At 36.9% G+C, this 18,074-nt stretch overlaps 1 pseudogene; it reads right to left on the reverse strand.

Annotated features, from left to right (window-relative positions):
- LOC139440506 (large ribosomal subunit protein uL23-like) overlaps window positions 1–13,966 on the reverse strand; it is a 42,422-nt pseudogene extending 28,456 nt beyond the window's left edge.
- Window positions 13,967–18,074: the final 4,108 nt, after the last annotated feature.

The following is an 18,074-nucleotide window of genomic DNA, read 5'->3' on the forward strand; positions in this document are numbered from 1 at the left end:
AAATTATTTGATAAAATTAAACCTTTATTAATTATAAAGATACTAGAATTGAGCAATGAAAGAAAATATGTGTAAGGTAGAAAAGCCATGTTGATGAAAAATCTTCAGATTTTATACACAAGTCCTTTAATTTAAGGAACAAAATAGACTATCTCCTAACATGTGCTTTGCCCGGGGTTTATTCACTCAACAAGTATTTGTGTGTCCCCCTCCAAGTGCCGGGCGCTCTCCTAAGCAGCGTGATGCAGTAGAGAGGAAAATGGGTGAAATAAACCCTATCCTTACAGAACTTATATTCTAGAAATAGAAAATAAATAAAATAATTGTGTATGTTTACTATTAAATTTGTAGGTTTAATGTGGGAGTTACAACTTTAAATAGGTTGATCAGAAGGTAATAATTTGAATCAGGAGTGAAAGAGGTAAGATAAAGCTGGAGGTTCTGGCTAATGCCAAAACTAAAAATATGACTTAAAAAAGGACCAGTGTGGTTGGCGAAGATGCTTGAAATTATTTTAATCTCCTTAAATTTATTGAGGCTTGTTTTATGGCCTAACATGTGGTCTTTCCTGGGACATGTTCCATGTGCACTTGAAAAAATGTGTATCCTGCAGTTTTAGGGTGTAATGCTCTGAAAATATCAATTAAATCCATCTGGTCTAATGTGTCATTTAAAATGACCACAAGAGATGAAGATAGAAGTGAAGAGATAAAAACTATTGTTAGAAGATGTTCTGCACTTATACAGAAAACTCAAAATATCTACACAGAAAATTACTTATATTAATAAGAATGCAGCAAGTTTCCAAGAATTAAATCAACATAAAATCCATAGCACTCTTTCTACTAGTAATAACAAATTAAAATGTAATAGAAATCCAATACCATTTCTCCAAATATCTTGAATTTAGCTTAACAGAGATACACACACGTACATACGTGCTTTTAAAGCTTTATTAAAGAACTTTAAAGAAGACCAAAACAAGTGGATTTTTTGTGTCAATTCTCTCCAAATCAATGTAGACATTGGCTATTGAATATTCTCAACAAAAATTCTAGCAAGATTTTTCTGGGGATTTGAAAAACCAATTCTGAAAAATAAATTGAAGATCAACAACTCACAATTAGCTAATACAAGTTTTTTTTTTTAAAAAAAACAACAAACTATTGTATTAAGATACTACAGAGGGATGTTAATTAAGAGTATATAACATTAGCACAAAAACAAACAAATAGACCAATTAACTAGAAGAGTGTATTCAGCAAATCCTTTCATATATAAGAATTTGGTATGTAGTTGATTGGCATAAAATATAGATGATAAATAATCAAACAGTTGTTAAATCATATTAGAAAAATAGACTGACTATGTAGAAGAAGCTGACTTTCAGCCTACTTCATACCACATTGTAAAATAAACTCCAAATGCACTGCAGAACTAAATGTTAAAAACAACTAAGCAATGCTAATGAGAGATATGCTTTTATATTTATCATTTTTGTGAAAAGATTTCTGAAAATATCATCGGCCAACTAGTTTCACAAACACCGAAGCTCTTAGTCGCAGCTCTGTGATATTCTAGCTCTTGGTATATTTACATCCAAGAGGAGGATAGAATTTCAAAATGAGAGTATCCAACCCTCAAAATACAGAGAGTAGGTTTAGAAGAGGCCATTAGATGTGGTGTTGGGTAACTGGGTTAAAACTTCAGAGGAGGAGGCTTTTCATTAGTCAGCTAGGGGCACGGTCTTAAAAGCACTCAAAGCATTTTGGACATCCTATAGGTGGACTCAGCTTGACTAAACATTTGGCAACAAACAAATGTCTTTCCGCCAAGGCACTGAGAAATACAGAACTGCTGTGTTTGTTTTTATTTTATTTAGAGACACAGACATCCTCCTTGTAGCCAAAGCAAAACTTGGAACCATTTGGGATTCTGGTCTCCAAGCTTAGGTTTACTCTTCAGTTTAATAAAAGAGTCAACAGTACTTTTGACAGTCAGTGGTTTTTCCCAAAGTCCTAACTGACATTGTCTCCCTTCCCGAAACAGGCTGTTGAGCCAGGCTGTGGCCAACAGTTGCTGAAAGGGTAGTACCCGTTGCCACTCTTGCCTTCTCCACGCATGTCATAAACATTCTGGGATAAAGGCTCTATAAACCCAAGGTATTTGGTTCCATAAGGGAACAGGTCATAATGAAAAGAGGTTTATAAAGGCATTATTATTATTTTCGTTATTATTATTATTATTTTATTTTATTTTTTTGCCAAGCGAACTGAATGTATGCTCTCCTTTCTTCATGGTAGGACATTTTTTTAAAGTATTTTTGAGGACTTTGGTATTTAGTAGTAAATACACAAACTAACTCATCCGATATTCCGAATCATAGGTCAGAGTGTAGGAAGAATTCTGGATGGGTGCCATCTTGGAGGTGATTTATACAAGGAGACTAGAGCGTGTCTTTGGCACAAGAGGGTTTTCGCACTGCCCAGCAGCCCTGTTACAGAGAGGCACTGGGGGGGCAGAAGACAGTTTCCACTTAACATGAAAAACACAAATTTCTAATAGGAAGCATTTGCAGAAGGAAGAATGGCCTCTCTAGGAGTAGTGAGTCACATGACCAGAAGTTTTAGGTAGGGGCTTGGATACTTGTGAAAAACTACAAAAGCTTTCAGGGGGTCCCAGTACCTTTCCAACGCTGAGTCTTTATTTTTGAAAATTCATTTGGGGGCTCCTGTTATGTATATATCCTCATCATTTATGTATAATTTTTCAGACTCAAGGGTCAATGGGTTGGGTTTAACTTCAGTTCAAGCAGACAATGCCAGCTCCATAGGGCCACTGTCCGGGGCAGGACTAGAAGGAGCAGTGGAATAAATGGAGGGCAGAAGTGTTGTGGCCAGCACTGTACCTGTACGAAACGTTTGCTGTCTTCCCTACGTGATGCAAGCGCACGAGATGCCTGTCTCTTCCTTATCTGCAATGGTGTTTATGCCATTCTTCCTCGTTTGAATTTCTTTCTTCCCACCCATGGAAACTCAACTGGTTTTCCTGTCCCAAATCAGATAGAATTTTTCCATAAAACAATATCGTGATAAAAAAATAACATAACTATAACAATTTCCTGATTGTGTTTCCCCTACGTCTGTCTCTTCATCTATTCAGTTCGATCACATGTACTTTCTTATAGCCCTTACCTTATTCTATTACCTATTATGTAATAATAGTATGTTTATTATTGGTATGTTTTATTGGTTTATTTTATTATGTTTAATGGTATGTTTTCTTACCCACTGGAATCTAAGTTGAGGACAAAAGTTCTTCTAATAGATCTGTATATTACCTAAATGGTGTAATTCTCTACCTTATAGCTACTTAATCTCAATAGACAGATGCTAAATGAATGGATGAGTGAATCAAACATTCCAAATAGAGGAGAAATGGCCAGGTTGCTTTGCCACTGCAGGACACCTCCCTCCTTTCCTTAAAGATCACCCACATGTTGTTTTATTTCGGACTTCGCACTGGGAAATAACAGGGGTCAAGGTTAGCAGGGCACGTGCAACTTTGTGAACTATAGCTTGAAGACCACATTACATTTTCCCCCCTTTTAGATAAAGAGAAGTAGAAAGAGGGGAAAAACCAAATGAAGTTTAATCACTCATCTTAAAAGGTGTGAAAATGGGACCATTGAGAAAGTTGTTTAGAAAATGACTTCCCTTCGGAAAGTAAACCCTGTGAACAGCCTGAGGTAAACCTCACTCAACAAGTGTGCGAGGAAGCTGAGAAGACTTCAGGCCACTTAAATATGATTGTGTTGATCACTTCATAAGGCACAGAAATGCCAACTTGTTATGCTGCATGCCCGAAATGAAGAAAATACTGCATGTCAACTATACTTTAATTTTTTTAAATGTAGGAAAAGCTTTTTAAAACACCGGTGACTCTTTTCTGTGTTTCCATTTAAGTTCTATGCATAAGAAAAATATTCCCCTGTATTCCAGAGCAATAAATTATTTTTTTAAAATATGCAGCAACTTCGAGCCAACGAGAAGCTGAGGCGGAGACATTGAACAGCCACCTTGGCAGTCGGTTCTTAATATATGTTCCCAGGGTTAATACTCAGCAAAGCAAAGAGGATGCTAGCCAGATAAAACAGGCACAATCCTCAAGGTAGAACATAACATTGCCAGGCCAGCCAAAATATCATTTCTCCTCCGACGACTTTTTCTCCAGGAAGCCCTTCTGAAAAACACCTTTCCAGCATAATAGTCATTGAATCCAGTTATATATTTTTAGGCACCACTCACCATTCTTTTTAAAAATTTCTTCCATTTTGAGAAAATTCTGCACATCTGGAAAAAACAGCAATGAAGAACAGGAACTGGAGTATTTGTGCTCGGCTCCTACTGGGCATGTTTCATTTAATTTCCTCCGTTTTTATGACACTTTCCTATGCCGCCCCTCCAGACATTCAATAAAACACCTCACCGAGAAGAAACCATAAGGGAAGGAAAATCTAAAGAAAGTCCGGCTGAAGTCCTGGGCGCCCGATCACTCCAAAGATCACAAAGGCAGCAGGAGCAGGCGTTCAGGCTTCTGCTCCCACTTCTCTGGGTTGTCCCCTTGGTCCCTGTGTACAAACCCTTCTGCCCTGTGCACCTCTGAACCAGTGACAGACAGACTGGCCTGCTGTGTTCATCCTCTAGAGCCAGCCCGCCTCCTTAATGGCAGAAAGAAAAAAAACACAGAAGATGGTGAGTTTGATTCAGTTTTCCATACTCCATCCAGCTGGTCTGCAATCAGTTTTTCCACTGAGCAAGTGAGAAGTCACGTCTTTCTTTTTTTTCTTTTCTTTTCTTTTTTTTTTTGCGCTTATTAAGAATTAAGAACTAGCTGTGGATACTATCGAGAGCAAGGTCATGGCCTGGTTGAGACAGGGAGAGGTGAGATATGGGATGAATAGGTCCAGAACCAGGTTATGAACGAAGCTTTAAGCGTGATGGGGAAGCAAAGCCAAGTTGAATTATTGGGTGCCTAGGGAATCCATTGTTTTCGAAAAAATAATTAAAGAATATTGAGCACCTAGTGTCTGGCTATTGATTATCTAAGAAGGAACTGGCTTTTGTTTATTTGCAATGTGTGCATGAGTTTCAAATCCTTGCCTAATAACTGGGTGCACAGGGGAGAATCTATGACAATACTGGGTGTCCGCAATATGTGAGGAAGTTGAAACAAAAAAACAAAACAAATGGAGAGGGCATGAGGGCTAAAGCCACATTTTTCAGGGGATGACTCCTACTGTATTTTAAATACCCTCATTTCACATTTTCCTCCCGCACTTTCTCCCTGACACCAGCATACTGCCAGTTAAAAAATTACTCTGGCCTATCTCTGGAGGTGTTATAAATAAATCCCTTGGTTTATTTTTTAATGTTCTTAATTCAACAAACAGTCATTACCTTGTCTTCAATCTATGTAGGCTCTGTGCTACAACCCTGGGGTTAGAATCATCCTATTTAAAAAAGTTATATTTAATTTTTAAATTTTATTTTGGAAAAAATTGCATGACATGAGATCTACGTCTTAAATCTTTAAATGTACAATGTAATACTGTTGTACAATATTGGTACAGTGTTGTATAGCAGATCTCCAAAGATTACTCGTCTTGCTCGACTGAAACTTTATGCCCATTGAACAGTAACTACCAACTGTCCCTACGTCCCGGCAATCACCATTCTAATCTTTAGTTCTATGAATTTGACTTTTTTAGGTACCTCAGATGAGTGAAATCATTCCGTATCTGTCTGTGATTGGCTTATGTCTACATAGTTTCTTGACCATCTTAGGCAATAGATGATTAAAGTTCCTTGACACACTTTTTATCTATAAAAGAAAAAGGCTTATCTTGTGTAATAAGGGGTTAGTTTTGTTTCTGTTAATGAGCCCAGAATCAGCTTCCCATGACAGTTATCCATTCACTTCTCTGAGAATGACACAATCTCTTAGAATAATTTGACCTCTTATCTTCCTGGCATCTCAACCTAAAAATCCAAAGAAATGAGGCCACATTTCAGCATTTCCCTCACTAAAGTCTTTTTCATAGTCAAGGCAATTGGTTTTCTCACAACAAATAATAGAAATTCAACATGGAAAACTGCCCAGCATTTTCCAGATTTGGGGGTCACGTTCTGCTGGCTTCACCTTGCCTCGGCGGGAATTACGTTTGATCTTTTTCCCTGTTTACCACTCTTATGTTTCTAAAGGATGGAAACCCCAAAGGCTGGAACTTGGGGTTCAGGAGCACTGACTGCCCCACAGTTGACAATCTGTGTGTACCTTCTTACTCAGATTGATCCATGATGAAATGTAAGAATAAAGATGGAGAAAGACAGAGAGAGAGAGAGAGAGATACAGAGATAGGGAAAAGAACTAAGCATGGAACAGGAATGGCTTCTGGATTCCGAGTGCTGTCCTTGATGGTGGCAGATGATTAGACTGTTAAATAACCAACTTAGAAAAGCAATCTGAACACATGAAATTTTATAGAACATTGTTGAAAGCAATTTAGATAAAAACAAGTTGGTCAGCAGGTCATTTCACCTGAAATGGTGATGGGGTTGAAATGAAATTCCCAGACACTGTTTTTATCTAGGATGAGTCATCTTTGGTGCATCATGGGGCACTTTGCAGACCTTCATCAATTATTACACATTCTTGTCCAATTTATGAGTATTTTTCCACATTTTTCCTTTTTAATATCTAATATCATTTCAGTCATGTTCTTTCAAGTTTAACCAGTTATTTCTCTACCATTTTGTTTTTACATTTCTTATTCACAATAATTTCTGTACACTCTGTTTAAGATAAAATATTAGAAAAATATCTAACACTTGGTAAATTACCTAAATAAATTATCATAGGTTACAAAATAGTGGTATGATCCCACTCATGTTGACAAATAAGACACAAATATTTAAGCAATGTATAATAAACATACTTTATATTTTACAAAAGGGATTGTACAGATAATAAAAAGGTTAATGGTTGGTTTGGATAGGTAAAATTCTAGCTATTTTTTGTGCTCCCTTTTTCTTGTGTTATAATATTTTTAAAATAAAACATACATTTCTTTTGTACTATAGAAAAACAAAAAATCAAATAATGAATCATTAATGGCAAATAACTGAAATTTGAAAGATGAGCTTTTTTACCTTAAAAATAGCAATTTAATTTAAGTGCTTAATCTGCTTGTCTAGCTGTGTTTTCATTTTTGTACAAGGGAAAAACTGAAACAGTTTTTTAAACTAAGCCACTTTTGTTTGACATTTGATTTATTCTAAACTATATCAAAAATTAAGGAGTGGGCATTATTATCTAACAATGAATAAGAAATGTAGGTAAAAATAGGGAAATAACCAAGTAAGTTAGAAATAATTGCCTGATAACTGGTATTGAAAATTAGAGAAAAATTATATCCAGAAAATTCTACTATATAGTAAAGCCCAAAGTCTCTACAACATGTAACAAAATAACCTAACTAAATTATCTTAGGTAACAAAATAATGCTGACAAATAAGACATACATATTAATATGCATTTTAAAAATGAATCTGTACAAATATTAAACTAGTTAATGGCTGGCAGGATGTCTAAAACAAAAGAATTAACACTTGAAAAATCAGTTTCTATATATATTCATCTTTAACAGAATTTTTGTACCTTTTAATTTTTGAACAAATTGTTGAGTTGAATAGCAGGGTTCAACTAACCTGAATTTAGCCAAATTTAAGGAATTTTTTTCTATCACATATATTTTACTTATGTCATACATTAAACAAACTAAGATTACCAGAAACCATAGCTAATCTGGAGGAAGAGTCTTGCGGAATCTGATAGGAATGACTCAATATGAGAAAAGACAGAGAACTAGGACATGAAGATTTATTAGAGGGACATCTGAGAAACATAGAGATGAATCTCAGTGAATCTTCTAATGCGTGCTGTCGATCGAGGGAGTAGATAAGCAGTTTCTGGGGACAAAAGTCTGTTTCTGCTAATTTAAGAAAGTATAAGTGGAGAGATCTTGGTAGGATTATTTTTGCCTTTGGGAAAATAGAATTTCCAAGATCTTCTCTGGTACTTGTTCACTCTTGTAAAAGCAAGCATGTGTAAGGCTATCCACTCTACAATAGTCTGAAGTATATACACAGATAGACATAAATACTATACATTTTCACGAGTAAATGAATGGTCAGCTAATATCTCACACTGTACAAAGAACTACTCTGTGGAGTTAAATGGTAAAGAGTAAAATATAAACAGGGAAACATCTTTTTGACATATTATTATGAGAAAATGATTTTGCAGATGCATTTACGTGATTTCATTTATATTGAAACAACGAAAACTATGTGTTCTCTATGTTCTAACTTTTTATCCACTTACGCATGTATCTATGTAAGTGCATGAAAAGTGTTCTAAAGGTTACAAAGCACACTGCTTTTATTCCTTCCAGAGATATAAATAAGATTGTGTGGCAACATTGGAAGATTTGCACAATTACCAAATATGCTTCAAAATTGTTTGCACTTATATAAAAATATATTTCTGTATCCCTAAGCAGATATGGCAAGTATAAAAGACTTGAGTAACTCAAGTAATGAATAAATAGAACATTTAATACTCTTTTAAATACCTAACATCTAACTGAGTCTTCAAACTCCTCCAAAATATATCACCATGCCCCCCACCTGCCCATTTCTTCTCCCCCTATCTCCCAGGAGGAGAGGAGAGGAAAGTGAGAAGATAACCATTATTAAAGATCAACAAAGTTTTCAAGGGTTTCTTAGGCTTACAAGGATTTGCTTCTTATAAAATGTTGAGCCAGGAATTATTTCTCTAGAACTATATGGGCGGGACTTGGTTGAATATCACCCTAGTATTTCCATGTTCTGTATAGGAATTGAAACATAGCAGAATTTTCATTGGGTAAGAAAAAGACTTCTCAAAGGTATTTCCTTCTTATGACTTTTCTGTAGAAAGTGTTGAGCGATGACCATAGCTAAAGAATTAGGACATAATGATTAGCTAGTTAGAGTTTTCTTTCAAAGATGAATACATGAAATACCTCAGGTTGATGAATTCTTGTCTACATATGCAAGATGGATTAGGCAATTATTCAATAAATCAGGGTGAAAATCTATTACAGAGCAAAGACAGGGGCGAGGGTTGTTTGTAAGATTGATGGCTTAAATTAGTTAAACTAATTTAACTAACTATCTTCTATCTTCTTAATGTCTTACTATCTTCTTAATTTTCCTTGCACACAGATGACCCAACAAATACTTTGTGAAATGGGTCAGTGCAGGAATGTACAGGGCCCTCAATGAATACTTGTTACAAAAAAATTAAACTTAATGTAGGGATGCTTTCAAAATATTTTGTGTTGTCTAAAACACTATAATGCTGTCTACTTTATAATGTTTAGTTAACAACATATTATATTTTATTTACTCTTTAAGAGGTAAAATATGTTTTTCAGATTAATTAATTTGTAAACACTAACATCTGAACCACAAAATATCAGCGAGAAACAAATCTGTGCAAGAAAAAAGCTCTTGGATAGTTTGATTCAAACTTGAGCAACGAATGCACAATAAAAGAAATTCACACAGACGTGTCCTACAGAAGCACCTTCAGAGACTTCCCAGTCTGAGGAAGCCTCCGTGGCTTAGCACTGTTCTTTTTCTTCTCTGTGTCAGTGCTGCACAGCTTTGGGCATGCGTCTCAGATCTGCAGGACACCAGCCTAGCTCCTAGGCTTTCAGGATGCACTCCTAACTACCCTGGCCTTATCTTAAAGAGAACACCCAGAGTAATCTTTAATCATTGGGGTTAATAAGGTGACTTGGTTGCTGGATAAAAGATTCAAAGGACCAAAGTCAATTTTATTTTTATACATTAACAAATGATGCTTAGAAATTGTGAAATAAAGTATACTGTTTACAACGGTAGTGAAAGTGTGGCATGGGAATAATCTTAAAGCAATGTAAAAAAGGCTCAGAAAGACTGGTGTAAGACCTTAGCCGAAACATCAAAGAAGACCTAAATAAATGGAAAGTAGATCCTATATATTGATGGGGAGAAATCAATATCAGACATGTTGTAGTTTCCCTTGAAATTGATCTAGACCAGCAATTTTCAACTTTTTTCACATCACGGTACCCATAAACTTATTACTAAAATTTTGCAGCATGCCAGAAAACATACTTTTGCTGATCTGACAAAAACAGGTTTAATTTTGACTGGTTTACAAAAGATAATAACAGTAGTAATTACCTGCCTTTTTTGCTCAAAACTAACTTTTTAAAACATCAGGTGTCTATACTTGTATATAAGGATTTATGGTATCAAGAATTAACCAATCAGACACAACTTTACTATGTGACATGACCAATAAGCTGCAACCCTATTGTATGCTTTATATATTTATGGTTCAAGACAGGCATTCACACCAGATGGCTATCGTGTTGGCTGTTGTCCTTTTTGTTTTTACCTTGACAATCTAAAGGAAAAGAAGTCAGTTCTCTTGACTAACTAGTCACGGATTGCCTGCTTTCAAGCATCTTGTGACACAGCAGTGGAAAATTGCTAAACACTTTTTCATGACAGTAGATACATAGATTTAAAAATACATATGAAGAACAAAGGGCTGTATGTGTCTAGTCACACCCAGAGAAGATTAGGTCAGGAAGACTTGCCCTGCCAAATATAATATGTATGATAAAGCCAATAGTGGATACTGATGCAGGAGAAGCCAGGTAGGTAAATGCAATGAGTGACGAATCCAGAAACGGAGACATAGAATTAAGAACTTCTATTCTTCATAAAACAATCATGAGAAAATAGGCAAACAGAGACATGGTGTCAGCCACACTTAACACTTATAACTAATAAAAGTTAGTGTCCAGAAAACATAAATATATACAGACATTGACAAACAACTCAATAGGAAAATACGCAAAAATGGGAACAGGCAGTTCGCAAAAGAAGAATCATGAGTGGCTACTACATGTATGAAAGAAATATAGTTAAACCTCCACTAAGAATCCAAGGATTAAAGGTAAAATCACAATTAGTTGCTATTTGACACTCCACCTACTGGGACATTTTAAAAATCTAAGGCTATACATTTTTAAAAGATTGGGATTCTCATTAATCACTTGTTCTTTGGAAAACAATTTGACTTTACCTTGTCAAGGTAAACAGGCATATTACTTAAAAATACAGCAGCTCCACTCCTTTAATTATACCCTAAAGAAATGAGTCTATATGCATCAGGAGACATGTATAATAATGTTCACTGCTGCGTTTACAAAGAAGCAAAAAACCTGAAGCCATTTATTATCTTCTGAGATCAAAATGAACGAATGAGAATCACACATTTAAACAAGCATGAGCCTTAAAAAGTTAATATTGAGCAATAAAAGAAAATCACATGCACAGAAATGCACATTTACATTTGGCAAAACTAACATGTTTAAGAACATTAACATTTTTACATAACTATAAATCAATTCAACACAATGGAAGAGCAAAGGTATTTACAATATACAATGGTTGCTGAATGGGTATTTGTCTTATTATCACTCTTTGAATATTATATACACTTTAGGAAGCTACTTTTAAATAATATAAAATAATGTGATTTAAAAAATCAATGAAGTGACAATATCCATTCCTTTTTTGGGCAAGTTACAAAGGCGGTTGATAGATGTTTCTTCTCTCCATGTCTGAAAGTGTCCTCTCAGATGTCAAATACAGACTCATGCAGTTTTGGTTAAATGACTTCAATGTTGTTTTCAACTAGGTTTTGTGCTTCCCTGATTGCTTGTTGTTAATAACACAAATTTCTATTTCTGTTATGTCATTTCAATGTCTATGAACTGGTTTATGCCCCCCCAAATAGTGAGTTACTGTTGAATTTATGCTTGGTTTTCCCTTTTTTATAAATATTTTGGTTATTTTATTTTATTTATTTTTGTTTTGTACCCTCAGCTAAGGATGTTTTTCTTTCATTGCTTTTAAGGAGGAAGGAAGGGAGAGGAACATCGGTGGGAGAGAGAGAAGCATTGATTGGTTGCATACTGTATGTGCCCGGACAAAAATCGAACACTGAAGGTAAGTATGTACCGTGACCAGGAATTGAACCTGCAAATTTATTTTGGTGACCAGGCTGTGTGCTCCAGCCAGTGGAGCCATACCAGCTAGTGCTTAAGTATTTTCTTATTTAAAAAATACCATGATGCAATATGAAGTCATTAGAGGCAGGTGGGAAGTGGGGCTGTCTGAATGGCTGGGCTCCCTTGGGTATGAACAGACCTAAGAGGTGGAGGTGGCTCTTCACAGAGAACAGAAGACATGTGACTGGCGTTACCTCCTGTTGCTCCTTGAAACAGTGAGGATGCCCAGGTGAGGGAGGCTCAGGTGGAAGGGAGCAGAATGGCAGGCAGACTGCCAGCTAGATGGGCCCTGTTTGTACAAAGTGAACACCCACTCAGGGCACACCTTTGCACTGGCCATTTGACTGCCTGGCGTCTCAGTTAATCCACTGCTTGGAAGGAGGAAAAAGTACAATCAAATTGAAAAACAGACACTATCTAAATTGGGATTCTGAGTGTAAATCTCTGTTAACTTTGTGAATTAATGGTTGGGTGAAACCCACACTCCAAAATCTAGAATGGGGGCAAGTTTATTTTTACATTATTACCTTTTCACCGGGGATACCTTTCTGTAAATCATCGCCTTGGGACAACAGGAAGTTACACATTGAGCTCCAAGTGAAATATGCTAATCATATCTCTACTGTTTCATGAAGGATTTCACAGTAGAAGAAGCTGATTTGGGAAAACACTTGTGTTGTGGTTTTACAAATTTTGACAGCTCTTTCAGAAGCAGGCAGAAGACATTACTGCTGAGGAAGCTTCAAAGAGCTCTTTATCATTTAAAGAAAGCATGAGACCATCAAAAAGCGATTGGGCTGAAAACTTGGGAGAGCCAAGGAATGGCTAAAAAAGACAAAAAGGTAAAAAATTCTCTCCTCTATTTTATTTGAGAAGCTCAAAATGAAATGCCGTCTCTTATATAATGGAACAGAGCCGTTGGATGCAGACAGAAAATGGTGCTAAGTGCTCATTATTTTAACTGTGCAATTTAAATAGTCAAGTGCATCAATGGAAAGAAGATTAAATAGCAAGCTTCATTGCTATTTGCTCCTAAAAGAAAACAATCCCCACAGATTACCACATTTTGTTAAAGTCAACACAGGGATGAATAGTAATTTTGCAGTTTGAGAAGAAGACGGGCATGTGGGAAAACTGAAATGTGAACAAAACCACCGTTGAGCTTTCTTCCATTGCTTATTGGTGCTCTGGGAATTCTCTGCAGCTTTGTCTTTCATGGTTGCTTAATAAATAAAAATACAGTGCACAGCCTACATGTTGGGAGTGTGGTTCCCAGAATGGTATGGATTTACCTGAGGGACCCTGCCTGGCTCAGTCAGGGGCACATATTCTAAGCATCTGGGGCCATACTGGCAATTTTCCTAAAGGCTGAGGGTTTCAGTCATTTTACCGCTTGCTTACATAGACCGGCTTAAATTATGTAGCCATCTGTATTGTATTCTTGCGCACTTAGACTGAGTAAAATGAATTTATAGTCTTGAGAGCGTTCACCCTAGATGTCTCCTTCACGCTGATTTTTATTCTTGTCAAACAAGTTGGAGTCTTAGACACGCCGAACACTGTTCATTCAGAAAGCCCACCCGTTCTCATTTGCTTTGCTGCCCACCACTCTGCCTTCTCAGTACTGCCCACTCAGCCTACCGTGGGCAGTTTGCACTCTTGTGGGAAGGCAGGCTCTGGGGTTAGGCTGCTGGGGTTCACATCTCCAGCCTGCTGTTTGCCCATGTGTACCATTGAGCAAATGACTTAATTTCTCTGTGTTTTAGTTCCTCACTTCTGAAAATCATGAATGAACTTGGCACATTGTTTGGCATATAGTAAATATGTAACATGTTAGGTATAATTTTCCACAGCACATCATTATAGTTACTCTATTCCACCCTAGGTGGAATCAGTTTCCTCTGTAGCCCTGACTCCCTCAGATGTAATGAGTGTCAGCTATTAATGACACAGGGGACCAGGACTAAGAGGCCACTGGGTTTCCCAGAGAAGGGAGCTAATGCACAGGGTAAGCTGCAAAATATAGAAAGCCTTTAGACAGCATTCGTATTATTGCAACCTTGCTGATGTCAGGTGAGTGTCAGGAGGTAGTTAACCGAAACTAGAGCAGGAGAAAAGCAAAGGGGAACAATTAAAAACAGATGCCTCAAAAGTATGCATAAAGTCAAGGGCAACCCCAGGTAGAAGTCCTGCTGTTGCTGTAGAAACCTGGGGACTTGGGTAACAGGGGTAGACGGCAGCATGTCAGAGTAAAAGGACCTCTGACTTCGAGCATAGTCAGGATCATAGAAAGAAAGACAGTTAAATCCTGTTATTTTAGGCCTTGAAGAAAAAAAAACACTCAATTAAAATATATATTGCAAAGAAGCTCATAAAAATTCTAAGGATATCAGTTCATTTGTTGGCATCAGCTAACGAAATGGCTGAGGCAAGCCACCTGGATTTTTTCCATGTTGCTTGTAGGAAGATGGCTTATTTGATTGCTGGAAATTAAATTTGTTGATAGAAGATGTTGCCAGGCCTGAGACATACATGTTATTCACTACATAGTTTTTTTTTTTTAATGATTTGAGGTGGCTCTTGCATCCTAATGGGATTTTTAAATAAAAACAAATATTCAACAGTACTTTAAGAAGAGTTTTTGATTCGATCTTGTGTCCTTCCTTGTTGCCTTCGTCTTCCCAGGGTATATTTTTTTGCACAAGTCACAGTCCCGAGTCAGGAAAGAAACTTCAGGAGGAGCAGGCCTTTCCTTCCTCTTTAGTGGAGTTAAAAATGGTTCCCGTAATGTAACATGAAAGAAAATCTAGTCCCCGATATTTCACTTGCCCACCTACTCCAATGCATCCAGGTAGAAACTTACTTGATAGAATTAGACCTTGACCTTCTAAATTTAAGCAGCTTCATTAATAATGCAATTCACTAGGTGTGCAATGGAAGTTGACCAAATTATTCAGGAGCAATTACTGAGGGAATATTGGTTTAAGAAAGCACTTTCCTCTGACAGTCAGGGCTGGAGAAGCATTGAGAATGGGAAGCCAGCCCCATAGGGGTGAAAGCTAAGAGCAATGGTGTTTCGAGCAGGAGCCCTGAATTAAGTTAAGGCATATGCTCAATGTGTGACTTTGACATTTTCTAGCTGTCTATATGGCCTTGGGTAAGTTGCTTGACCAAGCTAAGCCTCCTATTTTCCACATGCAAAATGGGGACTTTAGTTTTTGTTGTGAGCATTAGAACACAAATAACTAACAATTATTATTGAGTAATTAATAAATCTGCTAATGATATGGCTGACTTTGCATGAATATAGACTTAATAGGCTGACGGTGTGTGGGACATGAAAAGAAATAAATTGATAATGTGGAAATAGAGAAAAGGACATATAAGTTCTAATTTCACAGCAATAGTCAACTATTTTCTACCATTACAAGAAGCCTAAGCAGTCCACGTCCAGACCTGAAGTTTCTTTTTGCTGCCTAGTGGCCATGGTTGGTGACATCTTGTCCTGGTCACCATGGGCTCAGCTGTCTTGGGCTTTGTTGCAGCTTCACAAGACAAAGAGATTGTGTGAACTTCCACTGGTGCCTGACCATATCTGTTTTTCTCCCAAAAGTTGATCATTTGATGTTTGACAATGAAAAATTAATTTCACTTTTGTCTTTCTTTAATGGATTTGTTTCTGCTAAAACCATTTTCAGGATATTTATCCCATATAGTAGAACAAAAAAATTATAGAAAGAGATTAGAGGCCTACTTTTGTTTTTTTCTAATTCTTCCTTACCTTTTAAAAGTCAGCTTCTTCATTTCTTTTTCCCCTTTTGGTAGATAAATCACTTATAATCAATTTACTTCTGAATATCTTGAACACTTTAAATGAATGAACATTTTCTCTGAGTCACAATAATTGGATAACCAAATGTCCTTTTTAATATTTCACATTAACTATAGCTTTGGATTAAATGACACTGGAACATTCCATTCCATTGAATTAAATATCACACTTCAATATCAACACTCCACTGAAAACTCTGAACTTGAATTGGTGTAATTCTAACCTCAGAGAAGTGATTGGCGTGGAGTTTCCACCCAGCCAGTACATGTTCTGACTCTAAAAAACCTTCTTTGAAGAGTGTCTGATTACTGTCAGGGGCTAGGTCTCTCCTTTTGTCCTGACAAAGCGCTCTCTTCCATTCTTGTTGCCCAATTTTTTTTGCCATTGAGGGATTTTCCAAACTATTGCTCTTGAAAGTCAAATTAAAGGTCTTAGGCAATTTTAGCTAAAAAATGCCACATAACAGATAGAATGAGGTGAGGGTGAATTCTGCCAGTGATCAAATTAGGTCAGGTCTACACAGCCATGTGTGAATATGGCTAAAACCCAAACATTTGGGATTTCTACTTTGCTCTCACTTTTCATGACAGCCTGCAGAAAAACAAACAAATGACAATGAAAAAAATAATTTATCTTCCTATGGCCAGAGGAAAACTTACTCCAGAATATCCTTAATAGGCTCATAGACCCTCAGAATATTTAGGAAATACAGTGAATTTTTAGTTTGTGAATCTTAAACCACATTATTTTTTTATATGCTGAGTGGAAGTAACTCTTCTATAGGGCCAGCCCTTTATACTTCTTTTTTTTTTTAAGATTTTGTTTATTTATTTTTAGAGCAAGGGGAAGGGAAGGAGAAAGAGAGGGAGAGAAACATCAATGTGTGGCTGCCTCTTGCATGAACCCCACTGGACACCTGGCCTGCAACCCAGGCATGTGCCCTAACTGGGAATCAAACCAGCATCCCTTCGGTTTGAAGGCCTGTGCTCAATCCACTGAGCTCAATCCACCAGCCAGGTCCCTTTATACTTCTTTTTCCTCAATGTCAATCCATCTTTCACTACCAATATCTGAGTTGGCTGATGATTAGGACAAGGAGGGAAACATGATTCCATTGCGGATAGTTTTGATTGTTTCCCTCCTGCCCTGTTCCCCTTCCCCACAACCCTATGTACTTACTCATGAAGAGCATTGCTGGAGCTTGACCTTTGAATTCTGAAAAGCTACAGAGAGACTGAATGGCCAGAATAAAGAAGCACAAGTCAGAGATCCCTACTGATGAATGGCAAGGGAAGTAGGAAAGGGGGAGGAAGACTTCAGAAAACCTAGTAAGATGCAAAGAGGAGAGCATTCTGTTCAAACAATGTCCGGACTCATAGGATAAAACCTGTTCACCACTGGACCAGTTAAATAAGAATGTTCTTGGTGTGTCTGTCCGCCCCAACAACCCTGGAAAGGTGGAAGTAGCAGCTCTTGAGAAAGAGAGAGAGAGAGGGAGAAAGTGATCATCACCATCTGCTTAGCTGCGTGATGGGAGAGAATTGTGTTGGAATGAAGATCGAATTCCTCAGTGTTTCATGGAACTACACATTTAAAAAGTGTAGTGTGTCTTAAATGTCACCGTTGGACTCTATTACATAGGAATGTTCAGAAAATAAGGGGACTGTCATTTTTTTGTTCTTATTCCATGAGTAGGGTAAAATAGGTTCCTACAAAACTTAATGAAAATAAGAATTCAAATAAGTTTGCCTTGTGATAAGCATCCATACATAAGATTTATCTACCCACTGTAGTAGCTATGGAGGACATCAGGAAAGTTGGCCACACCCAGAATCCTAGACATCTAAGCTATCCATGAAATACTGCAAAGGTATAGAAACTCCAAACTCTTCACAGTAGTTCATGTTAAGGGATACATATTTGATCATCTGTAATACATTGATCAACAATCATCAGTTGAAGAGTAAGGCTTGGAAAAGAGCTGGCTAAAGCATCACATCA

The sequence above is a fragment of the Desmodus rotundus genome, chromosome 13 (assembly GCF_022682495.2).
Source record: "Desmodus rotundus isolate HL8 chromosome 13, HLdesRot8A.1, whole genome shotgun sequence".
NCBI lineage: Eukaryota > Metazoa > Chordata > Mammalia > Chiroptera > Phyllostomidae > Desmodus > Desmodus rotundus.